Source organism: Lontra canadensis, unplaced genomic scaffold (genome assembly GCF_010015895.1).
Source record: "Lontra canadensis isolate GAN:19392208 unplaced genomic scaffold, GSC_riverotter_1.0 scaffold36, whole genome shotgun sequence".
Taxonomy (NCBI): domain Eukaryota; kingdom Metazoa; phylum Chordata; class Mammalia; order Carnivora; family Mustelidae; genus Lontra; species Lontra canadensis.
Genome location: NW_022631030.1, coordinates 10,301,398 through 10,328,209, shown reverse-complemented (window position 1 = coordinate 10,328,209; position 26,812 = coordinate 10,301,398).

Genomic DNA, 26,812 nt, shown 5'->3' with positions numbered 1-26,812 from the left:
TATTTATTCCCTGACTGACAGTGAAGGAGGGAAAGATGGAGATAGGGCTGGGAGGACATTGAGGGTAGGAAGGTCTTCTCTCGGGTGCAGAAATGACCCCTCTAGCTGAGGGGCCTCCTGTCTCTATCATTATTCACTCACCTCCTCTGTCTCTCTGGGCGACTTCCTTCCCTATCTTTGACTTTCTGGCGTCTGTTAATGATTTTCTTTTCTTTGTGACCTAAGCATGGTCCCAAAGTCCTCCTTATAATTGCTCTAGGCTCGGCACATGCATCTGGGGGGCAGGGAGGGGGAAGAAGAATTCTTTACATATGGTGATGTTCATGTCAAAGATTCAGCAAGGTTATGGCTAGGACATGGTCTAGTCTTCAGCGACGCCCCACAAATGGGACTGAAGCAACCACATCGTATTTTGGGAAGTTCATTCAGAGAATCCTAAGGGGATGACCATGCAAGTGAGGAAGAGAGGAAGTCGAAGAAGCGTTAATTTCCTCTAATCTCTACCAATCTCGTATGTAACTACGGCTACCGCTGGCTGAGCATCTCCCACGTGCCAGACACTTTACCAAAGGCTCTACGGAAATCATTGCATGTCGTCTTCAAAACAGTTCTGTAGAGTAGTGTTGGGATTATCCGTGGGGAAACTGAGGCTCACAGGGATTAAATCGCTTGTTCAAGGTTACACAGGAAGTGTAAGAGTCAGGAGTTGAACCCAGGCTGCACGACCCCAGAAACTTGACCCTTAATTTCTGATGCCAGTGGGTGATCTCATGGGGTGTGTGTGTGTGTGTGTGTGTGTGTGTGTGTAGAGGGATTCAGGCTGGGACTTGCGCTGAGAGAAAGACAGAAGCTTGAGGTTCCTCCTTTTCTAGGAAGGGGCCTGGGGTGTGGGCTCCTTCCCCACCTAGCACAGCCCTTGGCTGTGCAACTTTGCTGAAGTGCGCAGCTGGCAGGAGCCCTGCATTTTTTAGGCCCCAGGCTGCCTCCTTATCTCAGGGAGGCTTGATTTACGTTCCTCTATCTTATCTTTGCACAGGGCCCTGGTGATGGATTTCACCTTCCGCATTTGGAGGCTTGCTCCTTGCCAAGAGCTCTGCCCCCGCTCCCCCCCTCCCCAAGACGGATGGATGAGACAGCCTGGGGCTCGCTCTTACAGCCGCCCTCCACCTCCTGCCTCCCCCAGCTCAGGCAGAGAGAGGAGGAGGATGCTCTTTCTGATTGGAGAAGGTGAGGGGGGACCCAGCCCCTGCCCAGGCCTGTCCTCACCGGAGATGAGTTAGGGGAGGGGGAGGGGAACAAATAGTAGTAGGAGGCTGGTCCTACTTTCCTCTTTGTTTTGATTGTTCACCTGCCTTTTAAATTTAATCTCCACAACCACCAAATGAAACTGCTTTTGTAGTCCCTTTTTACAGATAAGGAAACTGAGGCTCCACAAGGTTAAGGTCACAGAGACAATATGTGCCTACCATGTATCTTCTGGCAAAATCCTTTGCATCTTTCATAAAACGTCAAGGAGGACAGAGTTCTATCTCTTTGGAGCTACGCCTACCCCACACCTTCCCTTCATGTTATACTTCTTCAAAACCGACCCATGGGTGAGGTCACAGCAGTCCATACTTTTGCAAGGGTGGGTTCGAAGGGAGGGAGTGTGGCCCGTGGGAAGGGGAGCGGGAAGGCGGGTGGTGTTGAGTTAAGGCCTGAGCTCTAGTGAGTAAGGTATGCTTGAGTCGAGAAACTGCACTAAGAGATGGTGCGAGGTTAACCCCCTTCTCGTGCCGGGAAGGGAATCACCAATGAACCAGTTTCTTAACGAACAAGCACTAAGAGCCTTCAGTAGGCATTGGTCGGGTGACACACAGTCATATAAGGCCAAGAGTCAAGAGAACAGAAGGCAAGTAAACATTTACTGAGGTTCCCTGTGTGCCAGGCTTGGGCTAGGACATTTGCTTATCTGATCTGATCTGCCTAATACTCTTATACAGTGGGGTCCATGATCCTCAGTTCGGAAAACGTGGAGTCTCAGAAAGACCAGGTCATTTGCTTCTGGTATTAAAGCTGATAGTTGTAGAACAATGATTTGAACCCCAGGTAATCTGACCCTAAATCTGTTCGTAAACTAGAAACTTCTCTCTTGCCTGTAACTTGGGAAGTGTCTCCTGTGGACTCAGAGCTGCACCTCGTAGCGGGCAGCCTAACTGGGTAACCTGTACTACCTAACCCAGCCTGCATACATCCGCAAGACTTCAGAGGGAAGAGAGAGCTAGTTAGCAGGAGGCATTCAGGTTACTTGCGGAAAGAACGCCAGATGCACCCTTGCTGACTGCGGGCAAATCTTTAAGGACCTGGACTGTGCCTTGTTCACCTTTGTGTTGCTAGGGCTTAACGCAGCTCCTGGCCCGTTAGTAGGGGCTCAACAAATGTAGGCTACTGGCTTGGACTGAGGAAACTTTAGTTTTGGGGGTTCAAAACCATAGAAGCAGGACACGTGGGTGGCTGTTGGTTGTGTGTCCAACTCTTGGTTTCGGCTTAGGTCACGATCTCAAGGTCGCAAGATCGAGCCCTGCTGGGCTCCGTGCTGGCTGTGGAGCCTATTTGGGGTTCTCTTTCTCCGTCTCCCTCTGCCCATCCCCCCACCCCTCAACCCCCACTCGCACATGCGTACTTTGTCTCTTAAAAACAAAACAAAACATAGAAATTTAATCTGTGGACAGGCCCAAAGTATACAGATTCATTGAGTAGAACTCAAGGAAAACTAATGAAGGGACAGGCACTCTGAGCAAGGAGGAAATAGGTAGATGGGGCATTTGGAGATGCTGTTATAGAAGGTACATCTTTTCTGGCGTCAAGGAGACCTGGGTTTCTAGTCCCAGCTCTGTCACTTACCAGCTGAGGGAACTTGGGCAGGTTGTTTCCTGTCCATGAGGCTCACTTTATTCTTTTGTAAAGTGAAACATTGCACCGGTATTCTAATAGCCCTTTTAACTCTTAACATACTATGAATTTTGAATCATTAGCAAGAGAGTTTCACCTCTGACAAGGATGCGTTAGGGGCTATCTGGCCCAAAGACAAGCACGGACTAGGTGGCATTAGCAAGGTCTTTTCAAGCCTGTGGGGCTGGCTGATTTTAAAGAGGATACAGCCTCCCATTTCTAAATCTCCTCTCCATAGACATTTGACTCAGTCTTCAGAGCCATCGGAGAAGCTGCAGTGTGCAAAGTGGCTCATCCCAGAGGGGTGGGGGGCAGGGATCAAGAGCAGGAAAACCACCACTCTTGTGGGTAATTCTCAGCTCCCCAGTGTGCTGGCCATCTCCCACCCAGGACTAATTTGCACTGCTAATCTGTTATGTCTTTCTTGGTAATTTAGCACTTTCAGACAGTTATGGTTAAATTCTGTTTATTTTTCTAAACCTCACAAAAGCCCCATAATACAGCAAGGGAGTTGAGCTGGAGAAAAAGAGGGGGAGGGGGAAGTTTTTCTAGAAATATAAACTCAAGGTTCAAATGCTCTTCTCCATCTGCAGGACAGCTGTTGTGGCACCCCGTCCATCCCGAAAGCTCCAGCATTCCATTTCAAGGCTCTCTTGCTGACCCCCTCCCACCATCATTCCTTTGACAGAATGTGGCCTTGAGATCAAGGAATGGCAAGCTGCCAGCTACAGACACCTGACACAAAGTCTCATCGCCCTCACCTATCTCTTTCTCCTCTCCATCCTCACTGTGGGGTCAGGATGTGGGTCATTCCTTCCTTTTATCCAAGGTAGGAGGAAAGGAATGAGGGCTGGAAAGCTACTGCACCCTATGTGGCTGAGTAGGAGGAAGTTTGGGGTCCAAGTGGGGCAGCACTTAACCTAACCTAACCTAATTCTAACCTAACTTTAAACTAACCCTAACCTAACCTAACCTAACCTAATCCTAACTTAACCTAACCTAACCTAACCTAACCTAACCCTAACCTAACCTAACCTAATCCTAACTTAACCTAACCTAACCTAACCCTAACCTAACCTAACCTAACTTAATCCTAACTTAACCTAACCTAACCTAACCTAACCTAATTCTAACCTAACTTTAAACTAACCCTAACCTAACCTAACCTAACCTAACCCTAACCTAACCTAACCCTAACCTAACCTAACCTAACCTAATCCTAACTTAACCTAACCTAACCTAACCTAACCTAATTCTAACCTAACTTTAAACTAACCCTAACCTAACCTAACCTAATCCTAACTTAACCTAACCTAACCCTAACCTAACCTAACCTAACTTAATCCTAACTTAACCTAACCTAACCTAACCTAATTCTAACCTAACTTTAAACTAAACCTAACCTAACCTAACCTAACCTAACTTAATCCTAACTTAACCCTAACCTAACCTACCCTACCCTAGCCTAACCTAATCTAATCTAACCTAAACTAGCCCTAATTTAACTAACCCCAACCTAACCCTAAACTACTCTATCCTATCCTAACCTAACCTAACCTAATGTCCCGGGGAGACTTCTTGTTTTCCTCCCCAGAAGGTGGCCATGTGTCTAATTTCTCAGCTCTGGCTGGGAATGGTGGGAGAAATTGGTATCAGAGCATTTTTGCTGACTGGCTGGCTGGCTGGCTGGATGACAGCTTAGAGAACAGACTGAAGATTAAGCAAGAAACCGGAAGACCAAGGCCAAGATCATTTAGTTCACCAGACACCCTGATGCCCCTTGGGAAGAAGAAAGGTGGCATGGAAGAGGCAGCCAAGGATGAGTTTCAACTGAGGCATAAAGGACACAGACCTAGATAAATAGGATCTGAAAGGTCATCACCTAATCCAAAGCTTTGTTTTTTGGGGTATGGCATCAAAACTCCAGGGCACAGTGACTTTAGTGACCTCCTTAAGATCACAGAATGAGAGTGAGGACTTGGGTCTCTTGACTATTTGGTCCCTGGAAAAATGTTGGTCTCCTCTTCCCCATATCACCTTTAACTCATTCATTCCAGAAAAGCCCCTTACTAAACCTCTCTTTGGGGCTTTTTAACATTAATATGATCTGAATTTATCTTGAATTAAGGTCCTTGAGGGATGCTGGAATTTGCCTTGTGGTCTCAGGACTGCGCCCACTTAAAACAGAAAGGGTGAGTGAGGATAACAGATGCCAGCCCTACAAGGTGCCAAGCCTTCCTTCCTAGAAGTCTGTTCCAGTGGTCTGACATCATGGGACTTTATGGAGCCTTGAGCAGAGGTGCTCAGACCATGTTCAGTGGTCAGGAACTTGGATAGGAACACACATTTTCCCCTTGGTAATGACTTGGAGGTCCCAAACAGGACCCATCATTCCCAGTCTCAGATTTTCTAACCAAGTATCTAGTTAGAGGAAGATGTAATCCACGTGGGTCAGACTCACTGGTCTCTAGATTATACTAGAGTTTGATTCTTGGGATGGTTTGATATGTATTCTGCTTTTTTTTTTTTTCCCCTAAGTTTTGGATGGCCAAGTTGTCTTAAACAGAATAAACAGCTACCCTGAGAGAAGGAAGGAAGATTCAAATACAGACATGGGGATTTCTCCCTTAGGTTCACCTTGGGATAGGAGGTAGGCAGCAGACCAAAACCTCAGAAACAGCCTTTAATTCCTCTAACTCCTGGCTCCCCTTCGGTTTGTACTTCTGATATGCTGAGCCCTACCAAGGACAATCACCGGGCCCAGAAGATGGTCTCACCCCAGATTTATGGCACCCCCTGGGAATACACAGAGGTCCCAGCAGATAAGGGCCCCAGGCCATTCCAGATTTTCACTACTCTTCTCAAGACCTCAAACCCTCTTTCTCAATGGTTTTCTGTTTTCCAGAGAGAAGGGAGTCCATCAAGAAGGATTTCCCTCCACCATCCGTCACCCTTTACAAACCTCTGGGCCTCAGCGGAGCTTCTCTTCAGTGAAGGCCGCTTCTGAAGGGCCATCCCAGCTTCAGAGCTCTCCGCTCTTCCAACCGCATCGTCCTTCAGCTTTTCTCTCTGCCAGTTCTGCTTCTTTTGCCCCCTCATTCAGCAGGTGTAGTTCCCCAGTAATTCTCCTGCGTGAAAATCTCGGAGTCTGTTTCTGGTGGAACCCGGCCTGAGACAAGAGTGTTTCGGGTTGAGGGGCCTTGTCCTCTGGGACCTTATCCCCACCTTTTTCCTGAATCTTCAACCTCCATCTCTTCTTAGCATATGCACTTGTTTAAGTCTCTCCCATATTAAGAAAACTGAAATGAAATCTTCCTTCTACCTGACGTCCCTGTAGCCACTTTCCCTTCAGCTGGTCTCTCTGTTTTTTTTCTTTTTTTAGGATTTTGTTTTATTTTTGTTTATTTATATTTAGATATTAATTTAATTTTTGTTATTAATTTTAATTTTATATTATATTTTATTTATTTATTTATTTTTTTGACAGAGAGAGACACACACATACACATAGCGTGAGAGGGAACACAAGCGGGAGGATAGGGAGAGGGAGACGCAGGCATCCTGCAGACCAGGGAGACCGACACGGGGCTCGATCCTAGGACCCTGGGATCATGACCTGATCCAAAGGCAGGTGCTTAACGACTGAGCCACCCAGGCACCCCAAACATATGCGATGGACAACAAGAGACAGCAGATGCTGGGGAACAAACCTGGGACCTCATACCTGCAAAGCATGCGCGCTACCACTGAGCTACATCCTCAGAACCCCTTCAGCCAGTCTTAATGACGCTCAGTCATACCCCCACACAGCAGCGAGAGAGATACTTTTATGAAACAAAATCTTGTCCATCACTCCTTTCCTCAAAGTTCTTCGGTGCCTTCTTATCACTCTCAGGATAAAAGCTAAATTCTAAAGCATGGCATTAAGAAAAAAGTCCTGTGTGATCTGATTTGTGTCTGTCAGTCCGGCCAGAACTCATTTCTCCTTCCCACTCCACCTCTTTGGGCCATAGCAACATTGAAATTCATTGTTCTCTCCCAAAGCACAGTGGGTTTTTCTTACAGCTCTGCATTTTTGCGCTCTCTCCCTCCGCAGCCCCCATTCCCACTTCTTGGCTTGTCCACCAGGAAGATGCCCCTTCATACTTCTGGGTGCAGCACATGCGTTGTCTCCTCCTGGGAACTCTCCCTGATTTCTCAAGGCGAACTCAGAGTGCCCTTTCCCTCACTTCCCCCTCCTGGATGTCACACCTGCCCCCAACCCCATAGGACAACCATCTTACTATAGTATTGCTAATTTGAAGTAGGAGCCACCACTCACCTCTTTATGTCTACATTTCTCAAGAGCAGTGTCCATATCTTCCCATCTCTCTGCCTCCTAGACAGAGTGCAGGGCCTGGCAGGTAATGGGCACTCAATAAATGTTTAATGAGCAATAATGCCTAGCTTTTATCGGACGCTTTCAGTAAGGCCAGGCAAAACATCTGTGATGCCGTGTAGCTCACACGATTTCAATCACCTTACAAGGTGGGAGTCGTTATTCCCATTTTAAAGATGAGAAAACTGAGACTCAGAGGGTCAGGCAGCAGTCCCAAGCTGGGAAGTGGTACAGAACTTAACGCTCGCTGCTGTTTGTGGTTGTTTGCGCCACTGAATTTTCCATGGAGGCGCTCTGCCTCTCGCACCTCCACCAGCCCCCAACCAGCCAGTGCTCACACGGGGCCTCTGCCCATCAACTCGGGCATGGAGGCCTGCACTTGGCCAAGAAGTTTCTGGCATTCACAGTTCGGCGGTCGTTTCTTCTGTGTCAAAATCCTCTCTCGATGCTGGAGTCCCACAGCCCTGCTCAGACTCTTCCAGACCTGATGCCCAGTTTCCTGGTTTTCCAGCTGAGTTCTGCTTCCTGAAGCCTACAGACTTGGAGCCAGCAACGCTCAACAATGCTTGGTTTCTCAGACTTGGCTGGCTTGATAGGTCTGTCTTGGGCCTTCAGCCCTGGTGTACACCCCAGTCTATACCCCTGGCTCTGAGCTGAACGCTTCCTGTGTAGACCCAGCCCTCTTGTATGCCAGGCCTTGATTTGGCACGCCTCTTGCCTTGCCCTGAGTCGAGACCTTGTTATCTGCTCACTCTGACAGCAGCTCAGGAACCAGACAATCAGAAAAAGCAGAGGAGGGGGGGGGGGGGGGGGGGGAAATGCTTAGAAAGGCCCGGGAATGCTGATGAGGAATACTGAAGCTGATGGGCATGAGGAGTTACCCCGGAAGTCCTCATCCTCCCCTGCCTCCCTACCCTGCCCCCAGCACCTAGGGTTGGAGAGCTCATGCCTGAACTCTGGAGCCACAGGCCCACTTTCCATGCTTTTGCTCAGTGCCTGCTTGTTTCTCATTATGGCAAAGCTACAATGAAAGTGCAGGTAATAGTCTCCTGACTAACAGGACTGATATTTTGTACTCCTTTTTATTGCTATGGTGATGGTCATCAGTACCTGACTGTAATTCATTATAATTACAATTAACTGTATGCAGTTACTGAGGAATAACACTTAATTTTTTTTTTGAGATTTTATTCATTTATTCGACAGAGGCAAGTAGGCAAAGAGGCACGCAGAGAGGGAGATGCAGGCTCCCCACTGAGCAAAAAGCCTGATGTGGGGCTCGATTGTAGGACCCTGAGATCATGACCTGAGCTAAAGGCAGAGACTTAACCAACTGAGCCACCCAAGCACCCCCAACACTTGGACTTTAGAAATATACCAGGGCCAGATTGATCTGAAACTATTTTAATGATAATGCCTCAATTTTGTAGGTCATTTAAAAAAAAAAAGATTTTATTTACTTATTTGAGAGAGCAAGCGAGTGAGAAAGAGAGATCACGAGCAGGGGAGAAGGGGAGAGGGAGAGGGAGAAGCAGGACTGGATCCCGGGACTGTGGGATCATGACCTGAGCAGAAGGCGGACGCTGAGCTCCTCAGGCGCCCTGGAGGTCATGTTTAATAGAGTGCACTTTCACATGTATTATCTGGTTCCAACTTGGTTAGTGCGGTTTGTTGTGTTTTTTTTTCCGACGCTGAAGGAGAGCAGAGCAGGGACTAAACACCATGCCCTATGCACCCACCACTGTTGAAGGGAGCCACGCTGGGCTAGAGAGGTGGTATATGGCATCTGATTAATCTTTACAAAAGATGGATATTGTAGAGGCAGAAGAAACTAGGTAGATTACCTACTGTCCCAGACAGAAAAGCTGGGACCTGAAACCAGATAGGCCTGATGCTGACGCTTACACGGGGCTGCTGTGCTTTGGTGCCCAACGCGAGGCCTGGCCTCTGTCTATGGCTGTCACCACTTGCCTCCCACTGCGATCTGGGCTTCAGCGCAGCATTAAACACCACCCCGTTCTCACCCCTCGAGTGTTCTCATCTTCTTATGTGTCGAACATGAGTCCCTGCTGTTAACCTCCAGTTCCTTTGGCCTGAGATAATTTTGCCTTTCTTGCTCCTTAGCTGGGACACGGACTCTGACATTCCCATCTGACTTACTGACGAGGGGGTACCTGGCATTCGATGCCGCAGGAAGTCGCTCTTCTCAAGGAGAAGACAGGCAGCTCCAAGGTCATGGTAAAGGCTATGGTGACTGTGAGAGGGGTCCTCCTCTGCGTTGCCCAGGCCTTGATGAGAACATCATTCCAGGGGGCATATGTGGCTCAGTGGTTAAGTGTCTGCCTTTGGCTCAGGTCATGATCGTGGGGTCCTGGGATTGAGGCCCGAATTGAGCTCCTTGCTCAGCGGGGAACCTGCTTCTCCCTCTGCCCCCCGCTTGTGCTCTCTCTGTATCTCAAATCAATAATTAAAATCTTAACAGAAAGAGGAGGAAGAGAAGGAGGAGGAGGAGGGGGTTGGAGGAGGAGGGGGGGGGGGAGAGGGGGGGGGGGGAGGAGGAGAAGAACCTCATTCCAGAACTAGGTGTCATCTCTTGACACCACCACATGGATGGTGCTTATCCCCTTTAGACTGACCACAAAGGATGGGCAGGGGAAGGGGCCTTTCGTGGGGAAGTGGAAAGAATTCTGGTCCAGAGCTCTGACCCTGCCTCTGTAAGACCCGATGCTCAGGTCTTGGCAAGTGTCCTTGTCTCCCCGGACATCCATCGGTAGAACTCATCACTGTATCACCCCGAAGGTCTTCTGGTCTCCCTGCCATCCTGGGGTCCCTCAGGGCTACCCTCAGCGGTTCTTGGAGGCCATCCTCCTGCACAGGCAGACGCACAGTAGAAAGAACCTCAAGTCTGGCTGTCTGTGCCCCTGAGGTCCCCGGTCGCCCCAGCACCCTGGCAGCAGGTGGCAGTCTCGGTCACGGCGTTAAAGGGAGCCAGTGTGTGTGAGAGGCTGGAGCCCGGTGGGGGCTCCACGGACTGCGGGGAGCACCGGCGAGTGCCTGTGAGTGAGTGTGTGCAAGCGTGCAGCGGGCGAGTGTTTATTTATTCTAGGAGCGGTTGCTAAGTCGGGGTGTTTGCCAGGAGAGAGCTGCCTGAGAGCTGTGTTTGTTTACTCAGCAGAGAGCGGGGAAGGACAAGGAGAGAGACAAGTGCAGGCTCCATTGATTTAGAGCTGGTCCGGGGACCACTTGGAATGGTCCCCCTCTGTGGGCACTGCTGCTTCTAGAGAGCCCCTCCCCCCAGGGACACAGCTCTGGTTTGCCCTCCGCGGCAGCTGTTTCTACTCCTGACCTCCCTTCCACGCGGGGTTGAAGTGCCTATGCCCCACCAGGGCAGCTGGCCCACCTTCCCTTCATGCTGGGGGTCTCCAGGGCACAGGGCCCTGAGAAAAGGTGGAGGATCCAGAGGAGGGGCGTGGCGTAATGACAGAATGAGTCCCTAACCTGGGTTCCCCTGACCAGTCACCGCACAGCCTTTGGCAGGTCACGTGACCTCCCGGGGCCTCCCATTCCTCGCCTACAGACCCACTCCGGAGTCCTCTTGCGGACGCACAGTAGTATCTTTCGAGAAGACAGGCAGACACGGACCGCTTTCTTCTCATCCAACTGAGCCCGTGGGTGCAAAGTCCTGCTCCTGTCAGTCCCACCCCTGCCCCAAGCACTGCCGCCCCTTAACTTAGACTTGGTTTTCCAACAGGCGGTACATCCGTGCAGGACTCCTGGCCCCCTGTGCTTGGTCTTCCAGGGTATGCAGTGGGTCTATGTTCCCTGTCTTCAAGAGAGAGAGAGCGAGAGAGAGAAGACAGACCAACAAAAGACCCTCCTGACTCCCTGTCCACCCCCCGCCAAGGGCCAGGAAGGCATATTTCCTCAGTAGCTGGAGCTGGCTGAGCTGTGGGCTCACTATCCCAGCTGGGTGGCCCTAGGGACTCCTCAGAAGCCTCTACCCCCGCCCCCTCCGGCCCCAGCAGTGTGTCTGCTAGTCTCCCAGCGATCACTGGCTCCCCAGACCCAGGCTGGCTGGCAGCCAGGGGTGGTGTTCTGGCTCTCGTACCAGCCAAAGGGGGTGGCAGGAAGGCCCTGCTAATCCCCTGGAGAAGACTTCTTGGCTCTCGGAGAGGAGTGGCTGCCTGCGAGCTGCCCCTACCCCAGAGCCATGGAGCCCTGTACCCCAAAGTCCTTTAGGCAGGCTTTATGCCTTGGTGTTCTGCGCACACCCCCAAGGGGCTTGGGCTGGAATCCCAGTTGGCTCTGTGGAGAGGGAAGGAAGACTGGCTTCTTCCTACTTTACAGGTTAAGGCTCTTTTTGAATCTATAGTTTATCCCTGTTCCTCTCGAAAACCCTGAAGAATTACGAAGCAAGAAGGTAGGTGGGCGCTCTGTTCCCCTCCAGGCTCTAGCGTCCTCTGGCTCCCGTTAGCCCTTGGACATCCCCAGCGACATTGGGAGTTGTGACCAGGACTGCCAAGGGCTACTAATTCCTTCCGCTCCTCCTCCGGCGGTCACCCTGCCACCCACCTCTGCCCCCTACACACACAAACACATGCACAGACTCGCCTTCTGTCCCTGAGGCGGCCTGTTCCCCTGGTGCCACATAGAAACAGATGAAGAGCTGGAAAAATTGCCCCAGGGCCAAAGAGAATCAATATGGAAAAAGCAGGGAGAGAGGGAAACCAGATACAGATGAGGCGGCCAGCCGGGGAGGTGGTACTCCGCCTGGCAGACCTCCTGCTGTCCTCCCAGGGAACCAGGGGCTGGGCGAAGGGCCTCGGTCTGCCTTTCTCCCTGCTTGCTCAGCTGGCATGCCTCCTTCGAGATGTTGCCAGGCCCCTGTTCCTTCAGGGGTCCTGCCTTAGTCCTGGATCCAGGAAAGAGTAATCCTCCCCCATAAGCCAATCCCTCCCCGAGCTTGGCTGTTACTGGGTAAGCTAGACACCAAGGGTCTAACTATTCTTGCTTTCCCTTTCCTTCTTCTCCCATCCCTCCCAGCATGGTACTCTCCCAACATGGTACCAAAGTAAGGCTTCGAGTTTGGGAGGTGAGCAGGCTGCATTTCATTGTTCCCAGCAGCAAAGAGGCAGCAATTCTGGTCTCAGTTCAAGAGATCTCTACATTCCCCAGGGAGCTGGTACCATCTACCTTGTTTGACCCTAGAAGGTTATTTAAGGGCTGCTTCCAGGCCTGGCTCAGCACCCTCGATGCAGGAGGGACCAACGCTGTGGCACTGAAGAGGGTCAGGAGCATGGGTCAGCAAATGGAACTGCCCCCCGCGTGCCCCCCACCCAGGCCACGCTTTGGTGCTGGCATCCCCAAGGGGAGTGCTCCAAACCAAGCAAGGCGCACCGTGTCCGGGTGGACCCTTCCCAAACCATTTCTATCACGCATCATTTCCCAGAAAGTTTCCAAGATGGGAACTCGCAGCTGAAGCTGGTTGTTTAGATCGGAAAATCTGGATGTGGAGAAACCAGGAAGTCTCCTCACATGAACCTTGCCTGCAACCTCTCCCCACTCCCTTGGCCTGTCCACTCGTCTCTGCCTGAGTCATGGCAGCAACCAGTCACCAGAACAGGGAGCTTTATGAGGTGCCGGCCGAGTGCTCCCCTGCACGCCAGGACATTTGCTCCTCCTAAGGCCCTTCCTGATACGTTATTGCCAGCTCTACCCAGAAGAAGCGAGAACTCGGGCCCAGGGACGTCATGTGGCCTGCCCGAGGACGTGCAGGCAGTGGGCAGCAGGACCTGACTGGAAGTCTCGAGTTCTTCCCACAGGATCAGATCCTTTCTGTCAGCAACCCAGAGACATGTGCGGGGGAGTTGGCGGGAAGGGACAGACTTGGTTGGCTTCTAGCGGGTCTTTGGTGTGGCCTCAGGAGCAGGAGGAGCTCGTGAGGGGCTCTCTGAGAGGTACCTCACCTTCTTCCGCCCCAGATCTGCCTGCTGTGTGTCTGCCAAGAGCCCCCCGTTCCTCCCCTGCATCTCCACGTCTTCCTTGCCTTTGCTTTGGGGGCGAGGGCAGGGGTCGCCCCGCGAAGGTGGCAGTGCTCTCAGGGCACGTTGGTCCTGTGCTGCCTCATGTGCCCCATCCAGGCTTTGGCGTCACTGCTCAGGCTGAACTCTGTTGGGAGGCTCCTTGGACTGGCAAAGAAAGGACCCTCTCCTAGGCCCTCAGACTTAACCACGTGACCTCCAACCCAAAGTCAGACCCTTCTGGGCCTTCGCGTTCTGGAGCGGAAGGCTATGGGAACCCAGATCTGGACTCAGGCAGACAGAAGTGAGGTGAGAGGCGTGAAATGTACCCTGTTTTCCTGAGCAGAAACCTCTCCCAGGCCCATCCGTTCCCCAGGGCCGTTGTTCCCTTCAGACGATGACCTTAGAACCCCCTCCGCCAGGCCTCTCAGGGAAGGTGATTGCAAAAGCCAAGTTTATCCCAAGTAATGCAATGAGTACATGCAGGGTGGGAGAGGGTGTGGGGAGGTGGGGGGTGGGTGGAGGGAGGAGGTTTTATACAAAACACATGTTATTGCCACTATTCTAGTTATCTTGGATATTTCCTGCATGTTTGTCACCATGGTAACTGACTCAGCACGAAACCTTGTTTGCTGGACCCTGGGGTCCAGCATAACGGCCATGTGGTGTCAATTTGGACCTCTTGGTGCTTTTCTGTCTCTCTGTCTGTCTCCCCCAGCTCCCCCGTCTGTCTTTTCATCTTTGTCTGTCCTCAGCCTGTCTCTGGGACTCTCCGTTTTCTCCTTCCCAGAAATAGATGTTCCTGCATCCCTGCTCCGCCCGCCCCAGACCCTCCCTCAGCCTCTCCTGGCGGCCCTTGACTGAGGATGAACCAGAATGGACGAGGAGGCTGCATCCCACAGAAAAAGCAGGAGGCTGGCTCCGGTGGAGAAAGGGCTCAGCCAGCCCTGGGCTCTTGGTTTGGAATAGATCTGTGCTACCTGCCTGCCGGGAAGGGTGGGCGTGGGCCTGGGAAACATCGGTGAAAGGGATGTGAAAAGTCTGATGCTGACTTTCCCTGTGTGGGGGCGTGTGCATCCCCACCTCTCCAAGCCATTGTTCCCCAGACTTTTGGGGAAGAGATAGGGATAGAATGGCAGGAAAGGGGAAGGGAAGCTCAAAGTCATGTGAGAGAAGCAAGCAAAAAGTGAGGGTCCCCCTAGAAGGGAGAGGCTTGGCAGCGAAAGGGCTGTGAGGCCTCTAGGCTCTCTGGTTTCCCTGGGGACTCTCCCCATTTCTGGGCCGGGGCAGAGCCATGGCAGACAGCCGTGTCGCTCTGTGGGAGCAGCCGGCAACAGAGAGGGTGTTGACAGGGACAGTGCGTGAGGAAGTTGGGCCAGCCGTCTGGAAAAGCTTATGTGAGCAGACAGAATGTAAACAGGCTGCCCCATGGGAGGTGAAGGTGTCTCCTGGCCACCCCTCCACCCAGGTCCCGTTCCCATTGTGCCCAGGAAGCCAGGCCTGGACACCTCTTGCCAGCCTCTCTCTACCGTGTTTCCTGCATCCACACCCCTTTGGCCTTTGGGGTAGGATTAAGTGTGGAACAGCTTTTCCAGATCCCCTTCCCAACTTCCACATTTGTCCTCGGCTGTTTCTTATTGTGTGGGATCCCCACTCCCTGAGCAAAGTGGGCCTGGGGGTTTTAACAGACCCAGATCTCCGGGCAGGGCTGGTCACCCCCACGGGACTGCTTAGAGGAGAGGGGCATAGAGAAGACAGAGGCTGGGCTAGGCAGCCGTGGGGCTCTGAGAACAGACTCCTGTTGCCCCCAGGCGGTATCCACAAGGGTGTGCCATGTCAGCCTTCTCTGGCCCGGTGTCTGCCAAGGAGGGGCAATCCTCTGGATGGGTCCGAGCAGCAGGAAAAAGTGGGAAAGGGCGGTTTGAGGGGTCAGCCAATTGGAGGCAGGGGCCCTATGGACTTTGGGGTGACACAGGGGCTAGGGACCGATCCCAAGGGAAGGGACTGCCTAGAATTAAGGGGTGTGTTGGAGCTCCAGTCATACGGAAAGGGATTCAGGATGACCTCCAGTCCAGGGGGGAATTGGACAACCAAATTGGAAACTGAGGCAGGACCAAGTGGGCAGAGATTCAGGGGAGACGGTGGACTGGCCAGCCTCAGAGAGCCTGGTGTTCGCGAAGAGCATGAATTCGGGAACCAGACAGACATGGCTAATGTCCAGCTCCCCTCCTCAGCCTTGGGCACATCAGAGAACTCTCTGAACCTCAATTTCTCACCTGTAAATGCAGAAAACCCCGATTTTGCATTCTCTTAAGGAGTAACTAAGATGTTCTCCAAAAAGTTCCCCAAATCGTGTCTCAAATGACATGGAGGGTGCTTGGTAGTGTTCTCCCTTCCCTGGAAAGAGAGGATGATACTTCCATACCCTCCCCGTAAGACCAACATGCTTCTTGTTTTTGTCAGGATTGGTCCTAACCCTGTCTGGCTCTACAGGGGGCAGAACCAGGGCCCTTGGCTAAGAGGAGACTTTGGGATTTCGAGCCTCGAGGGCGGCAGCTTTGGGTGGGATGGGCTGTCTCCTCCTGGGAGCACAAGAGGGCAGCTGTGAGGGTCATGGGTGGCGGGGGAGGGGGTGGGAGTGTCGTGCCCATGTCCTGGAAACCAAGTCACAGGGTCCAAATCCACCCGCTTCCTTAGGGGTGCTGTGCAAGCCTGGCTGCGGAGGTCTCCGTGGATGACAAGCAAAGGGGTGTTCCCTCTCCCGAAGCTGTAGAAGACACTAGTGGCCAGCTGACAGACAACCCGGGGCCCCTGAGTTAGAGTCTAGAGTCTAGAGGGCACCTGGTTGTGGGGGTTGGGGGAGGTAGACCCCTGACACAGGCAGCAGGAGCCAGCGTGTGAAGCCAGGAGTGGGGACCGAGGGACATGTGCATGGGATCGATAGCTGAGTCTGGCAAGGAGCTCTGGGCAGGCGCGGGCAGGCCTCGCCGTGGGAACTGGCAGAGTCCCCCTTGTGCCTCTGGCTCTGAGGGTGGGACACCCAAGTGTGCCAGGCTGGGTGGACCCACGCAGGGCCTGCCTCAGGGACATCCCATCTTTCCGGGGCTAAGGGTCCCATTGGTCTCTCCAACTCTGCCCAAAGCCCAAGGCCACAGACTTCATTCCTCACGTTGCCCTCTACCTGGTGTGAGTCAGCAGTCCTCTGCAAGCCTGTTTTCCTGTTGGACCAATGACTCCACGTGAGAGAAATGAGTTGTGAAGAGGGTTCCGGTGCTTCCAGAGGAGAGGGTGGGCCTGGGAGACAGCACGAAGAAGACAGAAGAAGGGCGGTGAGGTGTGAGGCCCAGCAGGGTTCCAGCTTACCCCACAGCACTGCTGAAGGGGTGCAGGGCTGAGGGAGGGGCTTTCCAGCTCTCTCTGTCCTCAGCCCTCTCCGCAGAGACCACATCTCAAGACTCAAGTGTCCCCTCCCAGTGACTCAGGCTTTGGCTGCCCTCCTGCCCACACCCAAGGCTGGGTCCAGTGCCCTGAAACAGGAAGGGCTGTGGTGAGGGTGCAGGGGTGGGGGACTGCACCAGCCTCCCCGCTGTCAAGGCCTTGGGCAGAGACAGGCCTAGGCAGAGAGGGCCTGTGCACCTTCCTGGCCATGTCCCCCTGCGCCACCTTAGGACCGTGAGTTTGCACAGGGGCCGGGATCTGTGCTCCTCCCCCAGCCCTGAGCCCAGCAGGCTGGTTGTTTCTCATTAGCAAAGTGTAGTATGTCACCACCACCAAGGCGATGTGTATTTTTGTTCTATTTGCTGGAGCCACAGGTAGATAGCGCTTGGGACATGAGGACTGAGCCAGGGACAGGGCCTGAGGGACCCGGGCAGGGGCTGCGGCTCTATGGGGCCATGCCATTTGGAGGCCACGGGAAACCACGGTCCCTGCTAGATCCCAAAGGTGCCTAAGCAAAAATGTGGGGGGTGGGGGGGGAAAGAAAGGAGGAACCAATGACAAGGGATTGTAGTTATTGTAACACATTATATTACAATCACACCGAGGGACTGTGATTATAGTTATTGGTCATAATTGTTGTTAATAACAAAGACTAGCATTCACTTACTGACGACCAGCCTGTGCTGGGTGGTTCTTACTTCTACACTGCATCTTTCATTCTCTCAGAAACTCCATTCTAAAGAGGAGGACACCAAGCCTGAGGAAAGTTAATAATTGATCTCGTTCTCACAGTAATGAGGCCTTATAGATGGCATCTGAACCCAGGATCACTGGTATCCTGATATCTTGTCCCCAAGGACACAGTCTGGTAAAGCCTATGGGTGCTTTCTCGGAATAATGCTGTTGTTGTTGTTTAAATACATGAGGAATGCCTGGATGGCTCAGTCGATAACATCCAGCTCTTGGTTTCAGCTCAGGTCATGATCTTGGGGTAATGGTATCAAGCCCTGCATCCAGACTCCATGCTCAATGTGGAGTCTGCTTGGGATTCTCCCCTCTCCCTGCACCCTTCTTCTCCCTGCTTGCATGCTCTCTCTCTCCCTTTCTCTCTTAAATAAATAAATAAATAAATAAAACCCTTTAAAAAAATTCATTGAATTTACAAAGGAAACCAATTATATCGAAATGTAGTGTCCAAACATTAGAAATACGTAATGTGGCAATGTCTGTTCTTCTTTATTAACACATTAAATAACAATATTTCAAAATAGTGATGAACGCAAATAATATTTTGTGATACCAGCAAAAACTGCTATGTGATTTCTATCGGTAACGAAGTCACAGGTACTGACAATATTTATATTTTTAATTGAAGGAAGTGCTAAGTACCAGAGGACAGTGAAAATAAGGGTGTGACTTTTTTCCTTCCCATCAAAGTTCCCAGACCCTTAGAATTTTATCTGTTGATGCCCAGGGGTCTAGACTCCAGGTTAAGAACCCTTGCTTTGGAGGGAAATTGTTACCACCTGCATGTAGGGTGTTGGGCAGGTCCCCTAGAAACCTTCTGTTTGCTTTGGCGGTAGAGGGTGTGCAGACCATTTCCGGCCAATGGACCTCTGTGCCAGAAGGGGATGTCTCACTTCACTTCACGGCCCAGCTCTGAACTGCTCTGTCCCAGTGACCTAGTTGGGATTTACGGTTACTGGATTTAGCAAATAAAAACACAAAAGGCCTACCTAAATGTGATTTACAGAAAAACAATGAAGTGTTTATTTTATTTTCTTTCTAAGTAGGCTCCACACCCAGCATGGAGTCTAGTGCAGGGACTGAACTCATCACCCGAGATCAAGACGCAAGCTGAGATCAGGAGTCGGATGCTTAACCAACTAAACCACCCAGGCACCTCTGAAGTTGTTTTGTTTTAGTATAAGTATATCCCAGGCAGTATTTGGGATATATTTATATATTTTTTATTGTTTTATAACAGATTTCCACAAAGGTAGCAACTTAGCAAAAACACATTAGCTCATAGTTCTCAGGGTCAGAAGTCTCACAGACCCAAAGTCTCACAGGCTGAAATCTAGGTGCCCTTTTCTGGAGGCTAGGGGGTGAATCAGCCTCCCAGTTCAGTTGGGTTGTTGCTGAATTCAGTTCCTCGTGGTTATAGGACTAAATTCCCTGCTGCCTCACTGGCTGTCAGTCAGGGTGCCCTCAGCTCCCAGAGAACATCCACGTTGCTTGTCATGTGCCCCAGCCCTCTGCAAGCCAGCAAGGATTGGAAATTCTTCTCCTGCTTCAAAACTCTGACTTCCCTCCTGCCACCACCTGGAGGACACATTTTACTTCAGAGGGGCTCATGGTGATGACATTATGCTCATCTCGATCACTTCTCTTCTGCTGCACAACCTAACAGTCTGGGGAGGAACACCGAGAGACGGAAGTCACGCGGCATCTTAAGATCTGCCTGCCACGCTGACACTGACACCGTATCTGCTGTTCATGGCTGCCTGGGGACCTGGGTGCTACTGACAGCCTAGTGGGGTTGTACCCGCCACGGACATGTCCTCAGGACCGGGGGCAACAGTTCTCTCTTCTCAAACTTCGTTTCCTCTTCGAGAACATAACTCTTTCAAATCCACGTGTGTGAATTGCTGTGCACCCAGCGGGGACAGGAGCCTTTCTCTGCCTTGCCGCATCTCAAGTGTGAAGGTGGGGTCTGACATAGGCATCCGTCCGAGCTGGTAAGGAAGAGGCTGGTTGAGAAAAGTGCCACATGGCACTGGTGGGGGAGACAGATAACCAGCATACCTTGGTGAATGGCAGAGGGAGAGGGATTTTTGCTCTTAGAATGGGGAGGGACTGGGGGAGATTGGCTTAGCTCAGGATGAGGTTCAACTTCAACGGGACTTTGAGGACTTGCAGAGGCAAACATCAGGAGGGTGTTTGGGGCAGAGGGGACAGCAGAAGCAAAGCCAGGTGGGGAAGGGAGCCAGGGTACAATGAGGTGGCCTGTGCCACTGGGGGACAGGGCATGGGGGGCTGGGGGGAAGGGAGGAGGGGAGAAGGAGGAACATAGTCCAAGAAGGAGATAGGAGTCAGACTGGATGCTTGGAAAGCTCCACCAGCAGGCCAGGGTGTGCAAGCTGCAGAGTGCCCCCGCTGGGAACACAGCTGCCATAGAATGCTGCTGCCCCCTCGGCTGCGGTGGCAAGTAGGGCTGTGGGGCAGTTGGGAAGCAGCCTCGCACAGTGGACAGAACGCTGGCCTAGGGGCTGGCTTTGCCAGTTACTCACAGGCAGACTCCCGGCCACGCTGGGAACATTGAGGAATAGTCAGGAGCCAGTGTGATTTGAGCAGAGTAGTTAAGGGGTGAAGTGTGTGTGTGTGTGTGTGTTTGTAGGATGATACGGGGCCTTGCAGGCCATCAGAGATGTTGGCTTGTATCTTGAGTAAGAAGGGAAGCCAACAGAAGGCTCTCAGCAGAGCTCCAATGTTATCTAAGTGTTAGATGGTAACCAGAGCTGCTAAGAGGGGCAGTTTGGGCCTGTGCTACCAGGCAGGGTGTGGACTACAGGGACCCCAAGTTACAAGGTCTCTGGCCACAAAGAATGTGCACTGTCCTGAGGAGACATAACAATGTGCAGTGGTAGGACCCAGGGCCTTAAGACAGAAGAACCTGGGTCTGAGTCTGCTCACTACCACTTCCCAGCCTAGAAAGTTCCTGAGGTCTCAGTTACCTCAACAGGAACCCGATAATGACTATCCCTGTCTGATGGGGTTATTGCAAAGACTGGCTCACCCTCAAGTGCCTGACACAGAAAAAGATCGCAGCTGATGGGATTAAGTAAATAATGGTACCAGGCACGTTCAGTTCCTCATCAAGCAGTGCAGATAATGGCGGCCAATGGTATTGGAGGCTGTGAACTCCTCAAGGTAGGGGAGATAGGCTAGCCTCCAAAGGTGCTAGGAATCAGGAGGAGGAAGGGTGACGGGACCCAGCAACAGCCCAGAGGCAGGAATGAGCACAGCATGGTCTCCACCAAGATATACAAGGTAGAGCCTGGAATGACTGGGGGGTGAGGTAGGGCATGGGCAGGTGCCAAATGAGGCTGATTGGAAGGCTGGAATCAGAAAAGCTTGAATATGAATTGCCTAATTGGAGGAGACTGGGAGTGGGAGAGAGACTAGTCTTGGGAGGGTGGGAGGGAGGAGTGGGATAGACCCACAACCTGGCTCATACTTTCCCCATGGTGGGGTTGGGGGGGGGGCCTTGGGAGGTGTCCCAATGCCCAGGATTGCCACATAGGAGGAGGTGGGCCAGTTTTTCCTGAAACTGGATCTTTCAAGCAGCTGAGCTCAGCCTGAGGGACCATGGCGAGGGGACAGGGGACGGAATCAGGCTGTTCCTTCCCAAGGCATCATTTCTACCAGCTTCCCTCCAGGGCTGACTCCCTGTGAGAATGGAAGCTGGCTTAGGGATGGAGGGGGCAATGGCAGGGGCCCGCCTCGAAACCTAGGAAAGCCCTCAAGGGCACCACTTCCATTGGGTGCAGCCTCCAACTTTCTCTCTTCCAGCCTTAAGGTGTGGCTGAGAGCAGAAAGCCTCAGATCTTGCATTTGGGCCTGTGAGCCTCTGAAGAGCTCAGCGCTGGTGATTCTCAACTCGGACACACCAAGGACCAAGTGTCTCTGGAGTTAGTAAAGGAGGTTGGGAGCTATTCTAGTGTTTATTTAAAAAACTCACAGAAATCATATATTTTCTGCAATCAGGCTAACTCCTCCCCATCCTTCAGATGTCGGCCTAAATATCACCCTCTGAGAAGCTTTCTTTGACTTTTTCTTTTTTCAGATTTTAATTTTAAGTAATCTCTGCACCCAGTGTGGGGCTCAAAATCAAACTCATGACCCCAAGAGTCGCACTTTCCACCAGTGGAGCCAGCCAGGTGCCCCCTAGACTTTTTGTGGAAGTCAGGCTCCCAGCGGGAAAAATGGCTCATTCAAACCCAGGAGGTGAGGAAAGTTTAAGAACGATCTTTGACAAAGTCATTGGCAGGACTGAGTGACAGTAACTAGGGGGGATGTGACAGGTAGAGAGCACCCCAAGCGTCATTCTCCATAGACCTAATGGGACAAAGGAAGGGGGCGGTTATTGGAACCCTGTAAGCCCTGTAGCCATAAGAAGGGGCTGCCTGACCAGCACTGTGGCCTTCAGCACAGGGTTGCAACCTCAGCCCACCCATGCTGGCTGACCCTGGAGGAAGCAGACTCGCCCTCCTGGGGCCAGGGCCTCCCATTGGTGAAAATCCAACTGGAAGCTCAAGGCGGGGTAATACGGGCATAGAATAATCTGGAGGGACAGCAGGAGAATATATAGCATACCTCTTGCATTATTCTGTTCTAGCTTCCATAACAAAATACCACAGACAGGGTGGCCCAATCAATAGAAATTTCTAGACGCTAAAGTCCAAGATCACAGTGTTGGCCAATTGAGTTCCTGGTAGGGAGTCTCCTCCTGGCTTGGAGACTGCCACTGTGACCTCACAGTGCACATGTGGTGGGACAGGGAGAGGGGGTCTAGTGTCTCTTCTTATAAGGGCACTAATCCCATTGTGAGGGCCCCACACCCATGACCTCATCTGACCCCATTACATCCCAAAGGCCCATCTCCAGTACCATCAAACTGGGGGTTAGGGCTTCAACATACACCCGGGGGGACACAACTTTCAGTCCATAGCACCCCCCCACCAAGGCTGCATTCTGTGCCTCCTGAATCTCCCATCCCACCTTGGGCTTACCCAGAGCATGATGTTACCATACTGTGCAGTAGTGGTGTTTTCTTGTCTGCACCTCCTTCAAGACTCAGTCTTCTCCAGGGCTAAGGCCAGAGTGTATTCATATGTACTCAGTAAGATTCACTGGGAAGATGAGTTAGAAGGTGGCTCAGACTAATGAAAACATCTCATTTCCTCACTTTGGCTGGGATGACATCATCTCAATGTGGCAAAGGCAGTTATCTCCTATAATCAGAAGCTTGGATTACCAGTGAGGTAGGCCCTTGATTAGTAAAACATGAGGCAAGAGTTAGTTAGTAATTTAATGAATTCAATTTGTTTTGTGGACAAGAATCCTTCAAAACAATTCATGGGAGGTAAGAGGGAGAAGAGGAGTCCTTCATGCTGAAAATCTCCCAAAATACCCCATCAGTCATGATGGGTGGCCCACTCTAAGAGCACTTACGTATTTTGTATGACTCAGACCAGGCCGGCAGGTGGTCCTCCAGGCCAAGCAGGTCCCCATTACAAATGGCATTAGTGAAGCCTGTCTGCTTCCCTCTGTCTCCACTGTCCCTCTGGAACCCAAGCCACTGCCCACTTCCAGTAGGAATGACGTCTTACCACCCCCTTCCTTTCCCAGGCCTCCTTACCAGAACCCTGGTTTGGATATCTCACCTGCCTGGTTTGAATCCTGGGTCTGCCACTCACCTGCTGTGTGACTTTGGATGACATACTTAACTTCTCTGGGCCTCAGTTTCCCCCATTTGTAAAACTAGGATAACTGTGTAGATGGAAGAAAAGGTATTGTACGTCTAGCCCGGACATCTGTTCCAGCAGCCTGACAGACCCCACTGCTTCCACTCCCGGCCACTCCTCCTCCTTTCTTTTCTCTGCCCACTCACACCAGGGTATACCGTCCCCCCTCACCCACTCAAAACCTCACACTGGCTCCATGTTTCCCTTGGAATATGATCTAGGTGCCTAGGCCCTCCCCCGTCGCAGCTGTTCTCAGCTCTGGGCTGGGACAATATTCCTCCCACTTTTTACCTGTCATATTTCAGAGCTTAGCGTCCTTTACTCAGCCCTCCCCGGGCTCCCGAGTCCCCTGTTAGGTTCTCATGAGGGCCTAGACTTTTCCATCACCATGCTCATTGCAAGTAGGCAAGACTCACTGTGACTCCATGCAGGACGGATCAGGGCCTGTCTCTTCATCCCACGGGGGTGCTTTATGAGAACAGGAACCTTCATGGCTTCCTCTGCTGTTGGATCCCCAGTGGCCTGTGTAGCGCACTCCAATACATATTTGTTGAATGAATAACAAAGCGAAAAGGCTTTCCTGGAATACCAACAAGTGTGCTGGCTAGACAAAGACTGACATAGAGAACTACTCAGAACACCACAGGATAATTTGTGTGGACCTGTCTCCAGAGACAGGCTCCTGTCAAGCTTGGGGCTTGAGGATTTCAAAGTGAGGAGGAAAGAGTGCTAACTAACTCATGAAAACCGGGCTTACGGGCGCCTGGGTGGCTCAGTCGGTAAGGCGTCTGCTTTGGCTCGGGTCACGATCCCAGAGTCCTGTGTCAGGCTCCCTACTTGGCAGGGGGTCTGCTTCTCTGTCTCTCTCTGCCACTCCCCCTACTTTTGTGGTTTCTCTCACCGTCAAATAAGTAAATAAAAAGAAAGAAAGAAAAAGAAAACTGGACTTAAGGCCTCACATTCCAGGGGGAAGTGAATCGCACAGGAAAAGTCATATTTGTCAGGCATCTCAACATGCCAGAAACCTCTCCTACAACATCTTTTTAAATCTTTACGGTTATCCTTGTTTTACAAGTGAGGAAACTGAGACCCAGTGAGTCAAGTGGCCCATCCAAAGTCACACAACAAACAAGGGGCATGGTCAGGATCGCAGCCAGGCAAGTGAGGTGTGAAAGCTGGTGTTCCCGTAAGGAGGCCTGGGAAGGTGGGGGGGGCGGTGGTAAGGCGGCACCGCCAGACGAAGTGGGCAGCCGTTTAAATGGGGCTTATGACAGAAAAGCACCTTATCTATGAAAACGGGGTTTTTCTGAGACTGAGGCTGTGCAGGTCCCTGGAGATGGCCCCAAATTGGACAAACCCCAGAATGAGGGTCTGGGCCCCACTGCAATCATCTGCCCTTAGAAGGAGCAGCAGAGCTGTAGACTGGGGGACCGTCCTTCCCCAGCCAAGGGCCCCTACAGCGTGTCACAGGGGCACAGGTAAGGAGCGAGGCAGTGCGTGGTGCGTGGGGAGGGCAGTATAAGAGCAGGGGTCATTCCTGCCGGGCTGACCTCAGCTGGGTAATGTGATCAGCCGGTCATGGTTCTGAGCCCTGATTTGGGAAGAACAAAGGGGCCAGGCCCCTCGGCCTCCTCTAGCCCAGGAATGCAGCTGGGGCCAGGCCGTGACCAATCAGGAATGCAGGTTGGGAGCAGGGCAAATGCTGTGTGCACAGCCAGGCTTTCATGCACTGATGGGAGCCCAGCTCACAGAGCTAGGCTGACAGGCCCCTGCACTTCCAGCTTTGATATCCCAGCCCTGCCTTTGGGGAGCCACACATCCCCAAGCTGTCCACCTGCTGTGGCCCCCGAGGTGGTGGTGGGGAGGGGGAGTGGAGGGTCCAAATCCACTCCCACCCCCCACCCCAACCCAGCAGAGTTCCCAGGTTCCAGCATCTCCTTGTCCCCCTCTCTCTGTCTCAGGAGTCTGAGAGAGAGGCAGGGAAGAGAAGGGAGATCCCATCGAGGGTCCTGTCTGCTCCTTAGGGCTGAGGCCACCTGAAGGCCTAAACAGACAGATGTCCCACAGGAGAGGCTGCCAGCCTCAGCCAGACACTGCTCAGAATGGGCATGGAAACCTCTAGAGGCCACCCCCTCCAGGGAGGTGAATAATGGTGGGGGCAAATAAGGTTGGGGACATCTGACTCCTGGGTTAGAAGCTGAATGCCTTCTGCATTCCAAAGTTCTTCACCTCCCCTCCCATCATTGATTCCCACTGGTCTGTGGGATCCGTGTGGTGTCCTCTGGGCCAGGCCTTCTCTGCATCCCAATTACCCACAATCCCCTCCCCTCCGGCCTCCTCTTCCTGCACTTTCTCCCGTCCCTGCGTGTGAATAGTAGCCGTGCTTTACTGTTTACAGAACACAGTTTTTCCACACTAAATTGTTGGATCCTTAAAAGAACGCTGTAAAGTAGGTAGCCTTGTCCTCAGTTTACACAGGAAGGGAAGAAGGAAGTGGGAGGGGGAGGTTTTGGAGGGAAGAAGTTCAAGGCTATTGGACGGCTTGCTCACGTGGATATTATAGTGGTTGAGGATGATGGCAGCGTAGAGACGGAAAGGATGTCGGGGACAAGGAACGTGGGAAACTTTCTATCCCCATGCCTGGATCACGGCAGGCATTCAATAAATGTTTGTTAACTAACTGACTATGTCCAGTGTTCTCCTGCTTTTATCTTCCCTGCCTTATGGAGATAGAAATCACCAATGATAGGGGTGCCTGGGTGGCTTAGCGGGTTAAAGCCCCTGCCTTCAGCTCAGGTCATGATCCCAGAGTCCTGGGATCAAGCCCCACATCAGGCTCTCTGCTCAGCAGGGAGTCTGCTTCCCCCCTCTCTCTCTGCCTGCCTCTCTGCCTACTTGTGATCTCTGTCTGTCAAATAATTAATAAAATCTTTATTAAAAAAAAAAAAGAAAGAAATCACCGACGATAGCTTCCAAAGGGTGCTTCTCAGAGAAGTCAGCACTTACGTTATAGACGTAGTCTCAGTGGAGAGATACTGGAGAATCCCTACAGGAAGAGAACAGAGGAGAGGACCTTCCCAGAGAGATCTCTCATCTTCCAAGGCTTCAGAAGCCCCCAGCACACAGGAAGGAGATTTTGATGAAACAGAAATCAAGCTTGAGGAGGCCCGGCATCCACTCCATAATCACTCTCCCAGAGTTGTAGAATGTAGAACAGAGGGGCCTTAGACACAATGCAGACATTTGGTTAGGAAGAAAGAAAGTCTCCCTTATCACTGCTGTTCTGTGGGTCAACCCTGGCTCTCAGCAGCTCCTGGGTTTTTCCCATCCCAGTTCCCTAAGCAGAAGGAAAATAGGGCTCCTCTGTCCTCCTCATCCCATATGAGAGGTTCTGGGCAGAAATTCTGCATGGTTCTGTTTGAGAGGGGCTCACCACCCTTGGACGATCATGGAGGCTCTAGAAATAAGATAACGCAGCATATTCAGACTCTAGGTTGAAGGCTGCAGAGGAGGGA